Consider the following 20119-nt stretch of genomic DNA (forward strand, 5'->3'; position numbering starts at 1 on the left):
CACTACATGATGATCAAGGGATCAATCCAAGAAGAAGATATACCAATTGTAAACATTTATGCACCCAACATAGGAGCACCGCAATACATAAGGCAAATACTAACAGCCATAAAAGGGGAAATCGACAGTAACACATTCATAGTAGGAGACTTTAACCCCCCATTTTCAACCATTGACAGATCATCCAAAATGAAAATAAATAAGGAAACACAAGCTTAAATGATACATTAAACAAGATGGACTTAATTGATATTTATAGGACACTCTATCCAAAAACAACAGAATACACATTTTTCTCAAGTGCTCATGGAACATTCTGCAGGATAGATCATATCTTGGGTTACAAATCAAGCCTTGGTAAATTAAAGAAAATTGAAATTGTATCAAGTATCTTTTCCGACAACAATGCCATGGGACTAGATATCAATTACAGGAAAAGATCTGCACAAAATACAGACACATGGAGGTTAAACAATACACTACTTAATAATGAAGTGATCACTGAAGAAATCAAAGAGGAATTAAAAAGCTACCTAGAAACAAATGACAATGGAGACATAACGACCCAAAACTTATCGGATGCAGAAAAGCAGCTCTATGGGGGAAGGTTATAGCAATACAAGCCCACCTTTAGAAGCAGGAAAAATCTCGAATAAACAACCTAACCTTGCACCTCAAGCAATTAGAGAAAGAAGAACAAAAAAACACCAAAGCTAGCAGAAGGAAAGAAATCATAAAAATCAGATCAGAAATAAATGAAAAAGAAATGAAGGAAACAATGTCAGAGATCATTAAAGCTAAAAGCTGGTTCTTTGAGAAGATAAACAAAATAGATAAACCACTAGCCAGACTCATCAAGAAAAAAAAGGGAGAAGACTCAAATTAATAGAATTAGAAATGGAAAAGGAGAAGTAACAACTGACACTGCAAAAATAAAAAAAGATCATGAGAGATTACTACAAGTAACTCTATGCCAATAAAATGGACAATCTGGAAGAAATGGACAAATTCTTAAAAATTCACAACTTGTCAAGACTGAATCAGGAAGAAATAGAAAATATGAACAGACGAATCACAAGCACTGAAATTGATACTGTGATTAAAAATCTTCCAACAAATAAAAGCCCAGGGCCAGATGGCTTCACAGGCAAATTCTATCAAACATTTAGAGAAGCGCTAACACCTATCCTTCTCAAACTCTTCCAAAATATAGCAGAAGGAGGAACACTCCCAAATTCCTTCTATGAGGGCACCATCACCTTGATACAAAAACCAGACAAGGATGTCACAAAGAAAGAAAACTGCAGGCCAATATCACTGATGAACATAGATGAAAAAATTCTCAATAAGATACTAGCAAACAGAATCCAATAGCACATTAAAAGGATCATACACCATGATCAAGTGGGGTTTATTCCAGGAATGCAAGGATTCTTCAATATACACAAATCTATCAATGTGATAAACCATATTAACAAACTGAAGGAGAAAAACCATATGATCATCTCAATAGATGCAGAGAAAGCTTTTGACAAAATTCAACACCCATTTATGATAAAAACCCTGCAGAAAGTAGGCATAGAGGGAACTTTCCTCAACATAATAAAGGCCATATATGACAAGCCCACAGCAAACATCATCCTCAATGGTGAAAAACTGAAAGCATTTCCACTAAGATTAGGAACAAGACAAGGTTGCCCACTCTCACCACACTTATTCAACATAGTTTTGGAAGTTTTAGCCACAGCAATCAGAGAAGAAAAGGAAATAAAAGGAATTCATATTGGAAAAGAACAAGTAAAGCTGTCACTGTTTGCAGATGACATGATAGTATACATAGAGAATCCTAAAGATGCTACCAGAACACTACTAGAGCTAATCAATGAATTTGGTAAAGTGGCAGGATACAAAATTAATGCACAGAAATCTCTGGCATTCCTATATACTAATGATGAAAAATCTGAAGGTGAAATCAAGAAAACACTCCCATTTACCATTGCAACAAAAAGAATAAAATATCTAGGAATAAACCTACCTAAGGAGACAAAAGACCTGTATGCAGAAAATTATAAGACACTGATGAAAGAAGTTAAAGATGATACAAAAAGATGGAGAGATATACCATGTTCTTGGATTGGAAGAATCAACATTGTGAAAATGACTCTACTACCCAAAGCGATCTATAGATTCAACGAAATCCCTTTCAAACTACCACTGGCATTTTTCACAGAACTAGAACAAAAAATTTCACAATTTGTATGGAAACACAAAAGACCCCGAATAGCGAAAGCAATCTTGAGAACGAAAAACGGAGCTGGAGGAATCAGACTCCCTGACTTCAGACTATACTACAAAGCTACAGTAATTAAGACAGTATGGTACTGGCATAAAAACAGAAAGATAGATCAATGGAACAGGATAGAAAGCCCAGAGATAAACCCACGCACATATGGACACCTTATCTTTGATAAAGGTGGCAGGAATGTACAGTGGAGAAAGGACAGCCTCTTCAATAAGTGGTGTTGGGAAAACTGGACAGAAACATGTAGAAGTATGAGATTAGATTACTCCCTAACACCATACACAAAAATTAGCTCAAAATGGATTAAAGACGTAAATGTAAGGCCAGAAACTATCAAACTCTTAGAGGAAATCATAGGGAGAACACTCTATGACATAAATCACAGCAAGATACTTTCTGACCCACCTCCTAGAGAAATGGAAATAAAAACAAAAATAAATAAATGGGACCTAATGAAACTTCAAAGCTTTTTCACAGCAAAGGAAACCATAAACAAGACCAAAAGACAACCCTCAGAATGGGAGAAAATATTTGCAAATGAAACAACTGCCAAAGGCTTAATCTCCAAAATTTACAAGCAGCTCATGCAGCTCAATAACAGAAAAACAAACAATCCAATCCATAAATGGGCAGAAGACCTAAATAGACATTTCTCCAAAGAAGATATACAGACTGCCAACAAACACATGAAAGAATGCTCAACATCATTAATCATTAGAGAAATGCAAATCAAAACTACAATGAGGTATCATCTCTCACCAGTCAGAATGGCTTTCATCAAAAATTCTAAAAACAATAAATGCTGAAGAGGGTGTGGAGAAAAGGGAACACTCTTGCACTGCTGGTGGGAATGTGAGTTGGTTCAGCCACTATGGAGGTTTCTTAGAAAACTACAAATAGAAATACCATATGACCCAGCAATCTCACTACTGGGCATATACCCTGAGAAAACCAAAATTCAAAAAGAGTCATGTACCAAAATATTCATTGCAGCTCTATTTACAATAGCCTGGAGATGGAAACAACCTAAGTGCCCATCATCGGATGAATGGATAAAGAAGATGTGGCACATATATACGATGGAATATTACTCATCCATAAAAAGAAACGAAATTGAGCTATTTGTAATGAGGTGGATAGACCTAGAGTCTGTCATACAGAGTGAAGTAAGTCAGAAGGAAAAGACAAATACCGTATGCTAACACATAGATATGAAATTTAAGAAAAATAAATGTCATGAAGAACCTAGGGGTAAGACAGGAATAAAGACACAGACCTACTGGAGAACGGACATGAGGATATGGGGTGGGGGAAGGGTGAGCTGTGACAGGGCGAGAGAGAGCCATGGACATATATACACTAACAAACGTAAGGTAGATAGCTAGTGGGAAGCAGCCGCATGGCACAGGATATCGGCTCGGTGCTTTGTGACCGCCTGGTGGGGTGGGATAAGTAGGGTTGGAGGGAGGGAGGCGCAAGAGGGAAGAGATATGGGAACATATGTATATGTATAACTGATTCACTTTGTTATAATGCAGAAACGAACACACCCTTGTAAAGCAATTATACCCCAATAAAGATGTTAAAAAATAAAATAATCATTTAAAATATGGAATTCTTACCAACTTCCACTTTAAGGAGGAGTTGAGGAACCCTAATGCTCATAGACTGAACTAATTTGTGAATCATTGAAAGCTTAAAAGTTAATTCCTCAGTTAATAAAATTGTTAAAAACTTTTCCCCCAAGTGTCAAATCATAGAAACAAATGAAGTACACATATCTAACTGCATGCCTCCTGTGATGACAGATCACCTTCTTTGTTTATCTATAACCAGATATATCTTTAATAGGGAATTCCAAGCAAAAGTTCCAAATGATTATACTTCTATGTTATTATCATATTCTCTTCAAGTTTCTTCTGACAATTTTGATTGATTCCAGTTTCTAAAAGAGAGATATTATGTCTTTTTAAAATTATAGTCCCAATATCTATAAAATTCCTGAAATTATAGTGAATGGTTGAAAAAAAATGTTGAATGAATAAATGAAAGGCTGAGAGGATATCAGTGGTATGCTGAAGTTCTTGACTGATAAAAGGCAAAGTGAGTTGGAAAGCAGCTGATAGGCCAATAATAAGCTTTTTAATAAATAGTAAAGGCTAGAGACATTGACTGTAGTATGATTTTGGACTCATGCCTTACATATTTGTCATTATACCTCTAATGAAAACTAAATTAGTTTTGCTAATGGACTCTATGGATAATTTTGTTTTTTTAAAAAGCATCTTTATTGGGGTATAATTGCTTTACAGTGGTGTGTTAGATTCTGCTTTAAAACAAAGTGAATCGGTTGTGCATATACACATGATCCCATATCTCTTCTCTCCTGCATCTCCCTCCATACTACCCTCCCAATCCCACCCCTCTAAGCGGTCACACACGAACTAGCTGATTTCTCAGTGCTACATGTCTGCTTCCCACTAGCTATCCACTTTACGCTTCATAGTGTATATATGTCCATGCCACTCTCTCACCTCATCACAGCCTACACCTCCTCCTCCCCATATCCTCAAGTCCATGCTCTAGTAGTATTGTTTTTCTATTCCCGTCCTCCCCCTAGGTTCTTCATGACCTTTTTTTTTCTTTTCTTAAATTTCATATATATGTGTTAGCATATGGTATTTTTTTTCTCTTTCTGACTTACTTCACTCTTTATGACAGACTTTAGATCCATCCACCTCACCACAAACAACTCAATTTCGTTTCTTTTTATGGCTGAGTAATATTCCATTGTATACATGTGCCACATCTTCTTTATCCATTCATCTGCTGATGGACACTTAGGTTGCTTCCATGTCCTGGCTATTGTAAATAGAGCGGCAATGAATATTTTGGTACATGACTCTTTTTGAAATATGTTTTTTTCAGTGTATATGCCCAGTAGTGGGATTCCTGGGTTGTATGGAAGTTCTATTTGTAGTTTTCTAAGGAACCTCAATACTGTTCTCCATAGTGGCTGTATCAATTTACGTTCCCACCAACAGTGCAACAGGGTTCCCTTTGGTCCAAACCCTCTCCAGCACTTATTGTGTCTAGATTTTTTGATGAAAGCCATTCTGACTGGTGTGAGATGATATCTCATTGTAGTTCTTATTTGCATTTCTCTAATGATTAATGATGTTGAGCATTCCTTCATGTGTTTGTTGGCAATATGTATACCTTCTTTGGAGACATGTCTATTTAGGTCTTCTGCCTATTTTTGGATTGGATTTATATATATATATATATATATATATATATATATATATATATATATATATATATATATATATATATATATATATATTGAGCTGGAGATTAGTCTTCTGTGAGTTGCTTCATTTGAAAATATATTCTCCCATTCTGAGGGTTTTCTTTTCATCTTGTTTATGGTTTCCTTTGCTGTGCAAAAGATTTTAAGTGTCATTGTGTCACAATTATTTTTAAATTTCCATTTCTGGGTCATAATGGATCTTCCTGTGATTTATGTCATCCATTGTTCTGCCTACTTTTTCTTCCAAGATTTTCATAGTGTCTGGCCTTACATTTAATTCTTTAATGCATATTGACTTTATTTTTGTGTACACTGTTAGGGAGTGTTCTAATTTCATTCTTTTACAGGTAGCTGTCCTGTTTTACCAGCACCGGATATTGAAAAGGCTTTCTTTTCTCCATTGTATATTCTTGCCTCCTTCATTGAAGATAAGATGACCTTATTGTGTGGGTGTATCTCTGGGCTTTCTATTCTGTTCCATTGCTCTATATTTCAGTTTTTTTCCCACTACGATACTGTCTTGATTATTGTAGCTTTGTAGTATAGTCTGAAGTCCGGGAGCCTGAATCCTCCAGCTCCGTTTTCCTTTCTCACTATTGCTTTGGCTATCAGGTCTTTTGAGTTTTCATAGAAATTTTGAAATTCTTTGTTTTAGTTCTGTGAAAAGTGCAATTTGTAGTTTGATAGGGATTGCTTTGAGTCTGTAGATTGCTTTGGGTAGTATATTCATTTTCACAATCTTGACTCTTCTGACCCAAGAACATGGTACATCTCTCCATGTGTGTGTATCATGTTTCATTTCTTTCATCAGTGTCTTATGGTTTTCTGCATACAGGACTTTTGTCTCCTTTGGTAGGTTTGTTCTTAGGAATTTTCTTCTTTTTGTTGCAATGGTAAATGTGAGTGTTTCCTTACGTTCTCTTTCAGATTTTTCTTCATTAGTGTATAGGAATGCAAGTGACTTCTGTGCCTTAATTTTGTATCCTGCTACTTTACCAAATTCATTGGTTAGCTTTTGTAGTTTTCTCATAGCATCTTTTGGATTCTGTATGTAGAGTATCATGTCACCTGCAAACAGTGACAGTTTTACTTCTTTTCTAATTTGGATTCCTTTTATTTCTTTTCTTGTCTGATTGCTGTGGCTAAAGCTTCCAAAACTATGTTGAATAATATTGGTTAGAGTGAGCAGCCTTGTCTTCTTCCTGATCTTATTGTTAATGGTCTCAATTTTTCACCAGGAGAACGATATTTGCTGTGTGTTTGTCATATATGGCATTTATTACGTTGAGGTAAGTTCCCTCTATGCCTACTTTCCGGACGGTTTTTATCATCAATATGTTTTGAATTTTTTCTCCAGGTTTTTCTGCTTCTATTGAGATTACCATAAGGTTTTTATCCTTCAGTTTCTTTATATGTTGTATCACATGGATTACTTTGCGTATATTGAAGAATCCTTGCATTCCTGGGATAAACAACTCTTGATCATGGTCCATGATCCTTTTAACGGGCTTTTGGATTCTTTTTGCTAGTATTATTTGAGTATATTTCCATCTATATTCATCCGTGATATTGGCCTGTAGTTTTCTTTTTTGTGATATCTTTGTCTGGTTTTGGTATCAGGATGATGTTGACCTCACAGAATGAGTTTGGGAGTGTTCCTACTTATGCTCTATTTTGTGAGAATTTGAGAAAGATAGGTGTTAGCTCTTCTCTAAATGTTTGATAGATTTTGCCTGTGAAGCTACCAGGTCTTGGGATTTTGTTTGTTTGAAGATATTTTTTAAGCACTGAATACTTTATATAAAGAAAAACAATATAACAAGTTGGTGAACACAATGTAGATTTATAACTCAAATGACAAAATGCATTTATCTATTGTACAGAGTTTTCCTAAGCCAAACATGTACTATTTTCATATTAGTTAAGTTACTAAATAGCTACTAAATTCCGAAATTTTAATTCATTGTCTTGTTTTTTTTATTTACAATACCAGTTTTTTGAATAGTATAAAGTGGCATTTCTACACCAGTGGTCCACAACCTTTTTGGCACCTGGGACTGGTTTCGTGGAAGACAATTTTTCCACAGACAGGAAAGGTGTGCTGGAAACGTATGGTTCAGGTGATAATGCAAGTGATGGTTCAGACAGTGATGTGAGTGATGGGGAGCGATGGGGAGTGGCAGATGAAGTTTCACTCTCTTGCCCACTGCTCACCTCCTGCTGTGCAGCCAGGTTCCTAACAGGCCGTGCGGCCTGGGTGTTGGGTATCCCTGTTGTAAACCACACAACACAAGAAGGATGTAGGTTCTTTTATTTTTTAAATATGTAAATAAAATAAATAAATTTATTTATTTTGTGTATTTATTTTTGTCTGTGTTTGATCTTTGTTCCTGCATGTGGGCTTTCTCTATTTGCAGCGAGTTGGGGCTACTCTTCATTGTGGTGCACGGGCTTCTCATTGTGGTGGCTTCTTTTTTGCTGAGCATCAGCTCTAGGTGTGCGGCCTTCTCTAGTTGTAGCACGTGGGCTTAGTACTTTTGCCTCATGGGTTCTCCAGTGCAGGCCCAGTAGCTGTAGCACACGGGCTTAGTTGCTCCGCAGCATGTGGGATCTTCACGGACCAGGGATCGAACCTGTGTCTACTGCAGTGACATGCAGATTGTTAAACACTGTGTCACCAGGGAAGTTGGATGTACCTCATTTATACTGTCTTTTAGATGAATCACTTTGCTCTACATTTAGCAGTACACCCTGCAAGAGCTACTAATCTTCTTCACATTCTAAATCCATTGTTCTTGTGAGTAATGGAAATTCCCTCCAGATTTCTGCAAAATGTTCATTGCCAGTCAGTTGGGTTTTCTGTGCTTTTTACATATTTTTGGCTGTTTGTATATTTTTGTGGGAGTTTGGGAGTAGTTTTACCAGGAAAGGAGTGTCAGATGGCATTGTATGATGGAATAATAATTTCATTCCATATTTCTATTATGAAGTTGTTCATACCATAAGGTACTTCGGGTGAGTCCTACGTCCTCAAATGCTCAGTAAACTTCCATGTGAAATCTACACTCTTATAAAAGAGTTTCATCGTATCATTCAGATTGTTATCAAATGGGTTCTAGCTATCAAAACTCACCAACTCTTTCTGGTTGTTCCTTTCAACCACTAATTAATGGGTGACATAATAATTCTCTAAATATTGTCTGGAAAATTTGCTTTATAAGAAACATACATCATCTGCAAAAATAAGTTGTTTATATTTATTAGAATTGTATCTAATTGCAGCAAAATGCATAGTGGCAGTGGCTGATATAAAGTAGCATTTTTAATTTTTTCACCTAACAAAAATTTTGTAAGTCAGCAAGCCAGGGCTGCTACGGCAGTTCCATTATGCCATTAGATAGCCACAACTGTATATTTTGCCTCCTATATTATTATTTGAATTTTAGGAATAAAGAATGAGAAGGGCAAGAGGCAATTGCAAAGAGTCCCCCTCAATGATATGTTTTTTAGCTACATTAAGCTATATTTTGAGTTGGGGTGGGATGCGGATGTCCCTGATTTGTATCATTTGCTGATTTCCTTGGTATAAATACTGTTCTTGCAGGCCAGGGGAATGAATGGTTTTACCACAGCCTCTTGGCTCTGCCTTCTTTTAAAGCAATTTCTTGGGAGCCACACTAAATAATTTCTATTTATATCTGATTACTCAGAATTGTATTCTGTAGCAACCCCTTGCTACCGTGGAAGCTAGAAATTACTACTGCCCTAAAATCAGGGAAGGGGAGAATAGCTGTTATGCCAGAAGTGTCAGCTATAGTAGTCCATGAAAAGCAATAAAATAATATTAGAATTATTTCTGAGGAAGAGAATATTCAGAAAAAAATAAATTAGGTTACTTCTATAAAGTAGCAGAAGCAGGTAAATTGAAAGATTGCACACAGTGGATGCATATTTCAGTGCTGAAATATTTTATTAAAAGTTATTAAATTTGAGTACGTAAATATGTAAAGGAATGAAAGTAAAACTGTAGAAAATATTCATATCTTTAAAATATATGGACGATATAAAAATATTGCCATTACATAATATTTCCTTATGGCTATATATATATATATATATATATATATATATATGTATATATATACTTCCAAGGAAGCATATACAGAACGTATTTAACATAAATTTCTTAATGTCTAATAATGTATAAAATGTAAATTATTGGCAATGCTAGGAAATGGATTTTTTCTTTTTTATTTGTGGTACGCAGCCTCTCACAGTTGTGGCCTCTCCTGTTATGGACCAAAGGCTCCGGATGCGCAGGCTCAGCGGCCATGGTTCATGGGCCCAGCCACTCTGTGGCATGTTGGATCTTCCAGGACCGGGGAATGAACCCACGTCCCCTGCATCAGTAGCTGGACTCTCAAACACTGTGCTACCAGGGAAACCCTAGGAAATGGATTTTATCACTTAAATTTGAATTAGAGTCCATTTGTTCTAAAAATAAATTAGGGAGGAAAATATGTATATTCCAAGAACATAAAATTTTGCTTTTGCTATTCCATTAGATTTCAAAGCAACAACTAAGAGAATAATTATTCCCTGAATCGAAGATCGAGTCAAGAAGATATATGGGTTCAGTTTTTTTGGATCACTGTTTTAATTCTTTCTAAAATCTATTCTATTTTTCATTTTCTAATTAAAATCCACTGTGTGCTAGGCAATTGTGTCAAGACATCTTTTAGTCTATTGGGGAAGATAGTGAATAAAAATCATTTAAAATATGAAATTCTTACCAACTTCCACTGCAAGGAGGAGCTGAGGAACTCTACTGCCCATAAACTAAACTAATTTGAGAATCATTGAAAGCTTAAAAATTAATTCCTCACTTAATAAAATTGTTAAATATTGTTTTCCCTCAAGTGTAAAATCATAGAAGCAAGTGAGGTACACATTTCTAACTGCATCATGCCTCCCATGATGACAAATCACCTTCTTTGTTTATCTATAGCCAGATATATCTATAATAGGTAATTCCACAGCAAAAGTTGCAAATGATTATACTTCTATGTTATCATATTCTCCTCAAATTTCTTCTGAAAATTTTGCTTGATTCCAGTTACTAAAAGTGAGATATATATCTTTTTAAAATTATAGTCCCAATATCTATAAAATTCCTGAAATTATAGTAAATGGTTGAAAATAAATATTGAATGAATAAATGAAATGCTGAGAGGATATCAGTGGTGTGCTGAAGTTCTGGATTGATAAAAGGCAAAGTGAGTTGGAAAGCAGCTGATAGGTCAAGAAAAAGCTTTTAAATAAATAGTAAAGGCAAGAGATATTGACTGTAGTATGATTTTGGACTCATGCCATACATATTTGTCATTATACGTCTAATGAAAACTAAACTATTTATGCTAATGGACTCTATGGATAATTTGGTGCATTTTTAAACATATTTATTGGAGTTTAATTGCATTACAGTGGTGTGTTACTTTCTGCTTTAAAACAAAGTGAATCACTTGTTCATACACACATGTTCCCATATCTCTTCTCTCCTGCATCTCCCTCCCTCCCACCCTCCCTATCCCACCCCTCTAAGCAGTCACACACCACCTAGCTGATTTCCCTGTGCTACACGGCTGCTTCCCACTAGCTATCCACTTTACGCTTGGTAGTCTATATATGTCCATGTGACTCTCTCACCTCATCACAGCCTACACCTCCCCCTTGCCATATCCTCAAGTCCATGCTCTAGTAGGTCTGTTTTTTATTTGCGTCCTCCTCCTAGGTTCATGACCTTCTTTTTTCTTTTATTAAACTTCATATATATGTGTTAGCATACGGTATTTGTTTTTCTCTTTCTGACTTACTTCACTCTTTATGACAGACTTTAGATCCATCCACCTCTCACAAGTAACTCAATTTCGTTTCTTTTTATGTCTGAGTAGTATTCCATTTTATATATGTGGCACATCTTCTTTATCAATTCATCTGCTGATGGACACTTAAGTTGCTTCCATGTCCTGGCTATTGTAAATAGAGCTGCAATGAATATTTTGGTACATGAATCTTTTTTAATTATGGTTTTCTCAGGGTATATTCCCAGTAGTGGGATTGCTGGGTCGTATGGTAGCTCTATTTGTATTTTTTTAAGGAACCTCCATACTGTTCTCCATAGTGGCTGTATCAATTTACATTCTCACCAACAGTGTAAGGGAGTTCCCTTCAGTCCACACCCTCTCCATCATTTGTTGTTTCTAGATTTTTTGATGAAAGCCATTCTGACCGGTGTGAGATGATATCTCATTGTAGTTCTGATTTGCATTTCTCTAATGATTAACGATGTTGAGCATTCTTTCATGTGTTTGTTGGCAATCTGTATATCTTCTTTGGAAACATATCTGTTTTGGTCTTCTGCCCATTTTTGGATTGGCGTTTTTTTTTTTATATTGAGCTGCATGATCTGCATGTATATTTTGAAGATTAGTCTTCTGTGAGTTGCTTCATTTGAAAATATATTCTCCCATTCTGAGGGTTGCCTTTTCATCTTGTTTATAGTTTCCTTTGCTGTGCAAAAGATTTTAAGTGTCCTTGTGTCACAATTTTTTAATTTCCATTTCTGGATCATAATGGATCTTGTAATTTATGTCATGGTTTGTTCTGCCTATGTTTTCCTCTAAGTGTTTCATAATGTCTGGCCTTACATTTAATTCTTTAATGCATATTGACTTTATTTTTGTTTACAGTGTTAGGAAGCGTTCTAATTTCATTCTCTTAAAGGTAGCTGTCCTTTTTTCCCAGCACTAGATATCGAAGGGGCTGTCTTTTTCTCCATTGTATATTCTTGCCTTCTTCATTGAAGATAAGATGACCTTATTGTGTGGGTGTATCTCTGGGCTTTCTATTCTGTTCCATTGCTCTATATTTCAGTTTTTGTTGATGTTCCTTTCAACCACTAATACATGTGTGAGATAATAATTCTCTAAATATTGTGCAGAAAATTTGCTTTATAAGAAACATACATCATCTTCAAAAATAAGCTTTTTGTGTTTATTAGAATTGTATCTAATTGCAGCAAAATGCATAGTGACAGTGACTTATATAAAGTAGTGTTTTCTATTTTTTCACCTAACAATAACTTTGTAAGTAGGCAATCCAGGGCTCTTACGGCAGTTCCATTATAGAGCCACACTGATTATTTTGCCTCCTATGTTACTATCTGAATTTTAGGAAGAATGAGAAGAGCAAGAGGCAGTTGGGAAGAGTCCACCTCAATGATATATTTATTAGCTACATTAAGCTACATTTAGAGTTGGGGTGGGATGGTGATGTCGCTGACTTGTAGCATTTGCTGATTTTGTTGATATAAATACAGTTCTTGCAAGACAGGGAAACAGAGGCTTTTACCAGAGACTCTTAGCTCTGCCCTCTTTTAAAGCACTTTCTTGGGAGCCACACTAAATAATTTCTATTTATATCTGATTACTCAGAATTGTATTCTGTAGCAACCCCTTGCTACTGTGGAGGCTAGAAATTAGTCCTTCCCTAAAATCAGGGAAGGGGAAAATAGTTGTTAGGCCAAAAGTGTCAGCTATATTTGTCCATGAAAAGCAATAAAATAATATTAGAAGTATTTCTGAGGAGGAGAATACTCAGAAAAAATAAATTAGGTTACTTCTATAAAGTAGCAGAAGCCGGCAAATTGAAAGATTGCACACAATAGATGCATAATTCAGTGCTGAAATATTTTATTAAAACTTTATTAAATTTCAGTATGTAAATATGTAAAGGAATGAAAGTCAAACTGCTGAAATATTCATATCTTTAAAATATATGGATGATAAAAAATATTCTCGCATAAAATTTCCTTTTGGCCATATATAACTAACTTACTATATATATATATATATATATATATATATATATATATATATACATTTCAAAGGAAACATATACAGAACATATTTAGCATAAATTTATTAAAGTCTAATAATATATAAAACGTAAATTAGTGGCAATGCTAGCAAATGGATTTTTTTTTCCCTATACGTGACCTCTCACAGTTGTGGCCTCTCCTGTTGCCAACCACAGACACGCAGGCTCAGCAGCCATGGCTCATGGTCCCAGCCACTCCGCGGCTTGCGAGATCTTCCTGGATTGGGGCATGAACCCGTATTCCCTGAAGTGGTCAGCGGACTCTCAACCACTGCGCCAAGAGAAGCCTTAGCAAATGGATTTTTTCACTGAAAATAGAATTAGAGTCTATTTGTTCTAAAAATAAATTAGGGAAGAAAATATGTAGAGTCCAAGAACAGAAAATTGTTCTTTTTCTATTCCATTATAATTTCAAGCAATAACTACGAGAATAATTATTCCTTGCCTCTAAGATGGAGTCAAAAATATGCATGGGTTCATTTTTTCTGGATCATTGTTTTAATTCCTTCTAAAATCTATTCTATTTTTCATTTTCTAATTAAAATCCACTGTGTGCTAGGCAACTGTGTCAAGACATCTTTTAGTATATTGGGGAAGATAGTCAATAAAAATCATTTAAAATATGAAATTCTTACCAACTTCCACTGCAAGGAGGAGCTGAGGAACCCTTTGCCCATAAACTAAACTAATTTGAGAATCATTAAAAGCTTAAAAATTAATTCCTCACTTAATAAAATTGTTAAAAATTGTTTTCCCTCAAGTGTAAAATCATAGAAGAAAATAAAGTACACATTTCTAACTGCAACATGCCTCCCATGATGAAAGTTCACCTTCTTTATTTATCTATAGCCACAAATATCTATAATAGTTAATTTGACAGCAAAAGTTGGAAATGATTTTGCTTCTATATTATTATCATATTCTCGTCAAGTTTCTTCTGATAATTTTGATTGATTCCAGTTTCTAAAAGTGAGATATTATATCTTTTTAAAATTATACTCCCAATATCTATAAAATTTCTGAAATTATAGTAAATGGTTGAAAATAAATGCTGAATGAATAAATGAAAGACTGAGAGGATATCGGTAGTGTGCTGAAGTTCTGGATTGATAAAGGCAAAGTGAGTTGGAAAGCAGCTGATAGGCCAAGAAAAAGCTTTTCACTAAATAGTAAAGGCAAGAGACATTGACTGTAGTATGATTTTGGACTCATGCCATACATATTTGTCATTATACATCTAATGGAAAATAATTATTTTTGCTAATTGACTCTATGGATAATTTTGTTTTTTTAACATCTTTATTGGAGTATAATTGCTTTACAATGGTGTGTTAGTTTCTGCTTTATAAACAGTGAATCAGATATAAATATACACATGTTCCCATATCTCTTCGCTCCTGCATCTCCCTCTCTCCCACCCTCCCTATCACACCCCATGCCACTCTCTCACCTCATCACAGCCTCCCCCTCCCCCTTCCCATATCCTCAAGTCCATGCTATATTATGTCTGTGCTTTTATTCCCGTCCTATCCCTAGGTTCTTCATGACCTTTTTTTCTTTTCTTTTCTTAAACTTTATATATATGTCTTAGTATACGGTATATGTTTTTCTCTTTCTGACTTACTTCACTCTTTATGACAGACACTAGATCCATCCACTTCACCACAAATAACTCAATTTCCTTTCTTCTTATGCTGGAGTACATTCCATTGTATATATGTGCCACATCTTCTTTATCCATTCAACTGCTGATGGACACTTAGGTTGCTTCCATGTCCTGGCTATTGTAAATAGAGCTGCAATGAATATTTTGGTACATGACTCGTTTTAAATTATGGTTTTCTCAGTTTATATGCCCAGTAGTGGGATTGCTGGATTGTATGGTAGTTCTATTTGTAGTTTTTTAAGGAACCTCCATACTGTTCTCCATAGTGGCTGTATCAATTTACATTCCCACCGGCAGTGCAAGAGAGATTCCTTTTCTCCACACCCTCTCCAGCATTTATTGTTTATAGATTTTTTGATGAAAACCATTCTGACTGGTGTGAGATGATATCTCTTTGTAATTCTTATTTGCATTTCTCTAATGATTAATGATGTTGAGCATTCTTTCATGTGTTTGTTGTCAATCTGTGTACCTTCTTTGGAGACATATCTGTTTAGGTCTTCTGACCATTTTTAGATTGGCTTGTTTGCTTTTTTAATATTGTGCTGCATGATCTGCTTGTATATTTTGGAGATTATTCTTCTGTGAGTTGCTTCATTTGAAAATATATTCTCCCATTCTGAGGGTTGTCTTTTCATCTTGTTTATGGTTTCCTTTGCTGTGGAAAAGATTTTAAATGTCATTGTGTCACAATTTTTTTTTTATTTCCATTTCTGGGTCATAATGGATCTTGCTGTGATTTATGTCATGGATTGTTCTGTCTATGTTTTCCTCTAAGTGTTTCATAATGTCTGGCCTTACATTTTATTCTTTATCCATATTGAGTTTATTTTTGTGTTCACTGCTAGGGAGTGTTCTAGTTTCATTCTTTTACATGTAGATGTCCTGTTTTCCCAGCACTAGATATTGAAGAGGCTGTCTATTCCATTGTATATTCTTGCCTCCTTCATTGAAGATAAGATGACCTTATTGTGTGGGTGTATTTCTGGGCTATCTATTCTGTTTCATTACTATATATTTCAGTTTTTGTGCCAGTACCATACCATACTGTCCTGATTACTGTAGCTTTGTAGTATAGTCTGAAGTCAGGGAGCCTGAATCCGCCAGCTCTGCTTTCCTTTCTCAAAATTGCTTTGGCTATCGGTCTTTTGTGTTTTCATACAAATTTTGAAATTTTTTGTTTTAGTTCTATGAAATGTGCAATTTGTAGTTTGATAGGGATTGCTTTGAGTCTGTAGATTGATTTGCATAATATATTCATTTTCACAACATTGATCCTTCCAACCCAAGAACATGGTATATCTCTCCATGTTTGTGTATCATCTTTAATTTCCTTCATCAGTGTCTTATGGTTTTCTTCATAAAGGACTTTTGTCTCCTTTGGTAGGTTTGTACCTACGAATTTTCTTATTTATGTTGCAATGGTAAATGGGAGTGTTTCCTTACGTTCTCTTTCAGATTTTTCTTCATTAGTGTATAGGAATGCAAGTGACTTCTGTGCCTTAACTTTGTATCCTGCTACTTTATCAAATTCATTCATAGCTCTCGTAGTTTTCTGGTAGCGTCTTTCAGATTCTCTATGTATAGTATCATATCATCTGCAAACAGTGACAGTTTTACTTCTTTTCTGAATTGGATTCCTTTTTTTTTTTTTTTGTCTGATTGCTGTGGCTAAAACTTTCAAACTGTGCTGAATAATAGGCTTTAGAATGAGCAGCCTTGTGTTGTTCCTGACCTTAATGGTAATGGTTTCAATTTGTCACCAGGAGAATGATGTTGACTGTGGGTTTGTCATATATGGCATTTATTATGTTGAGGTAAGTTCCCTCTGTGCCTACTTTATGGATGGCTTTTATCATCAATGTGTGTTGAATTTTGTCACCAGGTTTTTCTGTTTCTATTGAGATTATCATATGGTTTTTATCCTTCAGTTTTTTCATATGGTGTATCACATTGTTTGCTTTGTGTATTTTGAAGAATCCTTGCATTCCTGGGACAAACACCACTTGATCATGGTGCATGATCTTTTTCACGTGCTGTTGGATTCCTTTTGCTAGTATTTAGTTGAAGATTTTTGCCTCTATATTCATCCGTGATATTGGCCTGTAGTTTTCTTTTTTTGTGATATCTTTGTCTTGTTTTGGTATCAGGGTGATGTTGGCCTCATTGAATGCGTTTGGGCGTGTTCTTACTTATGCTGTATTTTGTGAGAATTTGAGAAGGATAGGTGTTAGTTCTTCTGTAAATGTTTGACAGAATTCGCCTTTGAAGCCACCTGGTCCTGGGATTTTGTTTGTTTGAAGATATTTTTTAAGCCCTGAATACTTTATATAAAGAAAAACAATATAAAAAGTTGGTGAGCACAAATACACAAAATGTAGATTTATAAATCAAATGACAAAATGCATTTATCTATTGTACAAAGTTTTCCTAAACAAAACTTGGAGTATTTTTATATTAGTTAAGTTGATAAATAGCTACTAAATTCCTAAATTTTAATTATCTTGTTGTTTTATTTATAATAGCAATTTTCTGAATAATATAAAGTTGCATTTCTACACCAGTGGTCCCCAATCTTTTTGGCACCAGGCATTGGTTTCGTGGAAGACAATTTTTCCACAGACATGAAAGTTGGTGTGGAAAGGGATGGTTCAGGTGATAATGCAAGTGATGGTTCAGGCAGTAATGTGAGTGATGGGGAGCGATGGGGAGTGGCAGATGAAGTTTCACTCTCTTGCCCACTGCTCACCTCCTGCTGTGCAGCCAGGTTCCTAAAAGGTCATGCGGCCTCGGAGTTGGGTATCCCTGTTCTAAATCACACAACAAAAGAAGGATGTAGGTTCTTTTATTTTTTAAATAAAATTATTTATGTATTTATTTTTGGCTGTGTTGTGTCTTTGTTGATGCATGTGGGCTTTCTCTTGTTGCAGCGAGTGGAGTTTACTCTTCATTGAGGTGCACAGGCTTCTCTTGTCGTGGCTTCTATTGTTGCTGAGCACCAGCTCTAGGTGTGCAGACTTCAGTATTTGTGGTACGTGGGCTTAGTAGTGTTGGCTGATGGGCATTAGAGCGCAGGCTCAGTAGCTGTGGCACACGGGCTTAGTTGCTCAGTGACATGTGGGTTCTTCTCGGACCAGGTATCGAGCCCATGTCCACTGCAGTGGACAGCAGATTCTTAACCACTGTGTCACCAGGCAAGTTGGATGTAGCTTCTTTATACTATCTTTCAGATGAATCACTTTGCTCTACTTTTAGCAGTATACCCTGCAAGAGCTACTAATCTGCTTCACATTCTAAATCCATTTTTCTTGTGAGTAATGGAAATTCCCTCCAGATTTCTGCAAAATATTCATTGCCAGTCAATTTGGTATTCTGTGCTTTTTACATATTTTTGACTATTTGTAAATTTTTGTGGGAGGTTGGGAATAATTTTACCAGGAAATGTGGGTTAGATGGCATTGTATGATGCAATAGCAATTTCATTCCATATTTCTATTATGAAGTTTTCTGTACCATAAGGTAATTTGAGTGACTCCTATGCCCTAAAATGCTCAGTAAACTTCCATGTGAAATCTACACACTTATAAAAGAGTTTCATCATATCACTCAGATTGTTATCAAAGTGTGTTCTAGTTATCAAAACTCACCAACAGTTTGTTGATGTTCCTTTCAACCACTAATTCATGTGTGAGATAATAATTCTTTAAATATTGTCCAGAAAATTTGCTTTATGAGAAACACATATCATCTTCAAAAATAAGTTTTTTGTATTTATCAGAATTGTATCTAATTGCAGCAAAATGCATAGTGACAGTGGCTTATATATAGTAGTGTTTTCTATTTATTCACCTAACAAAAATTTTGTAAGTAGGCAATCCAGGGCTGTTCCGGCAGTTCCATTCTGCCATTAGATAGCCACAACTGATTATTTTGCCTCCTGTATTACTATTTGAATTTTAGGAAGAATGACAAGTGTAAGAGACAATTGCTAACAGTCCACCTCAATGCTATGTTTATAAGCTACATTAAGCTACATTTAGAGTTGGGGTGGGATGGTGATGTCCCTGATATGTAGCATTTGCTGATTTCGTTGATATAAATACAGTTCTTACAAGACAGGGAAACAGTAGGTTTTACCACAGCCTCTTGCATCTACCCTCATTTAAAGCACTTTCTTGGAAGCCACACTAAATAATTTCAATTTATATCTGATTACTCAGAATTGTATTCTGTAGCAACCCCTTGCTACAGTGGAGGCTAGAAATTAGTCCTGCCCTAAAATCAGGGAAGGGGAGAATAGCTGTTAGGCCAAAAGTGTCAGCTACAGTTGTCCATGAAAAGCAATAAAATAATATTAGAAGTATTTCTGAGGAAGAGAATATTCAGAAAAAATAAATTAGGTTACTTCTATAAAGTAGCAGAAGCAGGCAAATTGAAAGATTGCACACAGTAGATGCATAATTCATTGCTGAAATATTTTATTAAAAATTTATTAGGGCTTCCCTGGTGGCGCAGTGGCTGAGAGTCCGCCTGCCGATGCAGGGGACGCGGGTTCGTGCCCTGGTCCGGGAAAATCCCACATGCCGTGGAGCGGTTGGGCCCGTGAGCCGTGGCCGCTGGGCCTGCGTGTCTGGAGCCTGTGCTCCACAACGGGAGAGGCCACAACAGTAAGAGGCCCACGTACTGCAAAAAAAAACCAAACAAGAAACAAAACAAAACAAAACAAAAAATTTATTAAATTTCAGTATGTAAATATGTATAAGAATTAAAGCCAAACTGCTGAAATATTCATATCTTTAAAATATATGGACTATAGAAAAATAGTCTCATTGCATAAAATTTCATTATGGCTATATATATATACTTCAAAAGAAGCATATACAGAACATATTTAACATAA

Source organism: Stenella coeruleoalba, assembly GCF_951394435.1.
Source record: "Stenella coeruleoalba genome assembly, chromosome: X".
Classification (NCBI taxonomy): domain Eukaryota; kingdom Metazoa; phylum Chordata; class Mammalia; order Artiodactyla; family Delphinidae; genus Stenella; species Stenella coeruleoalba.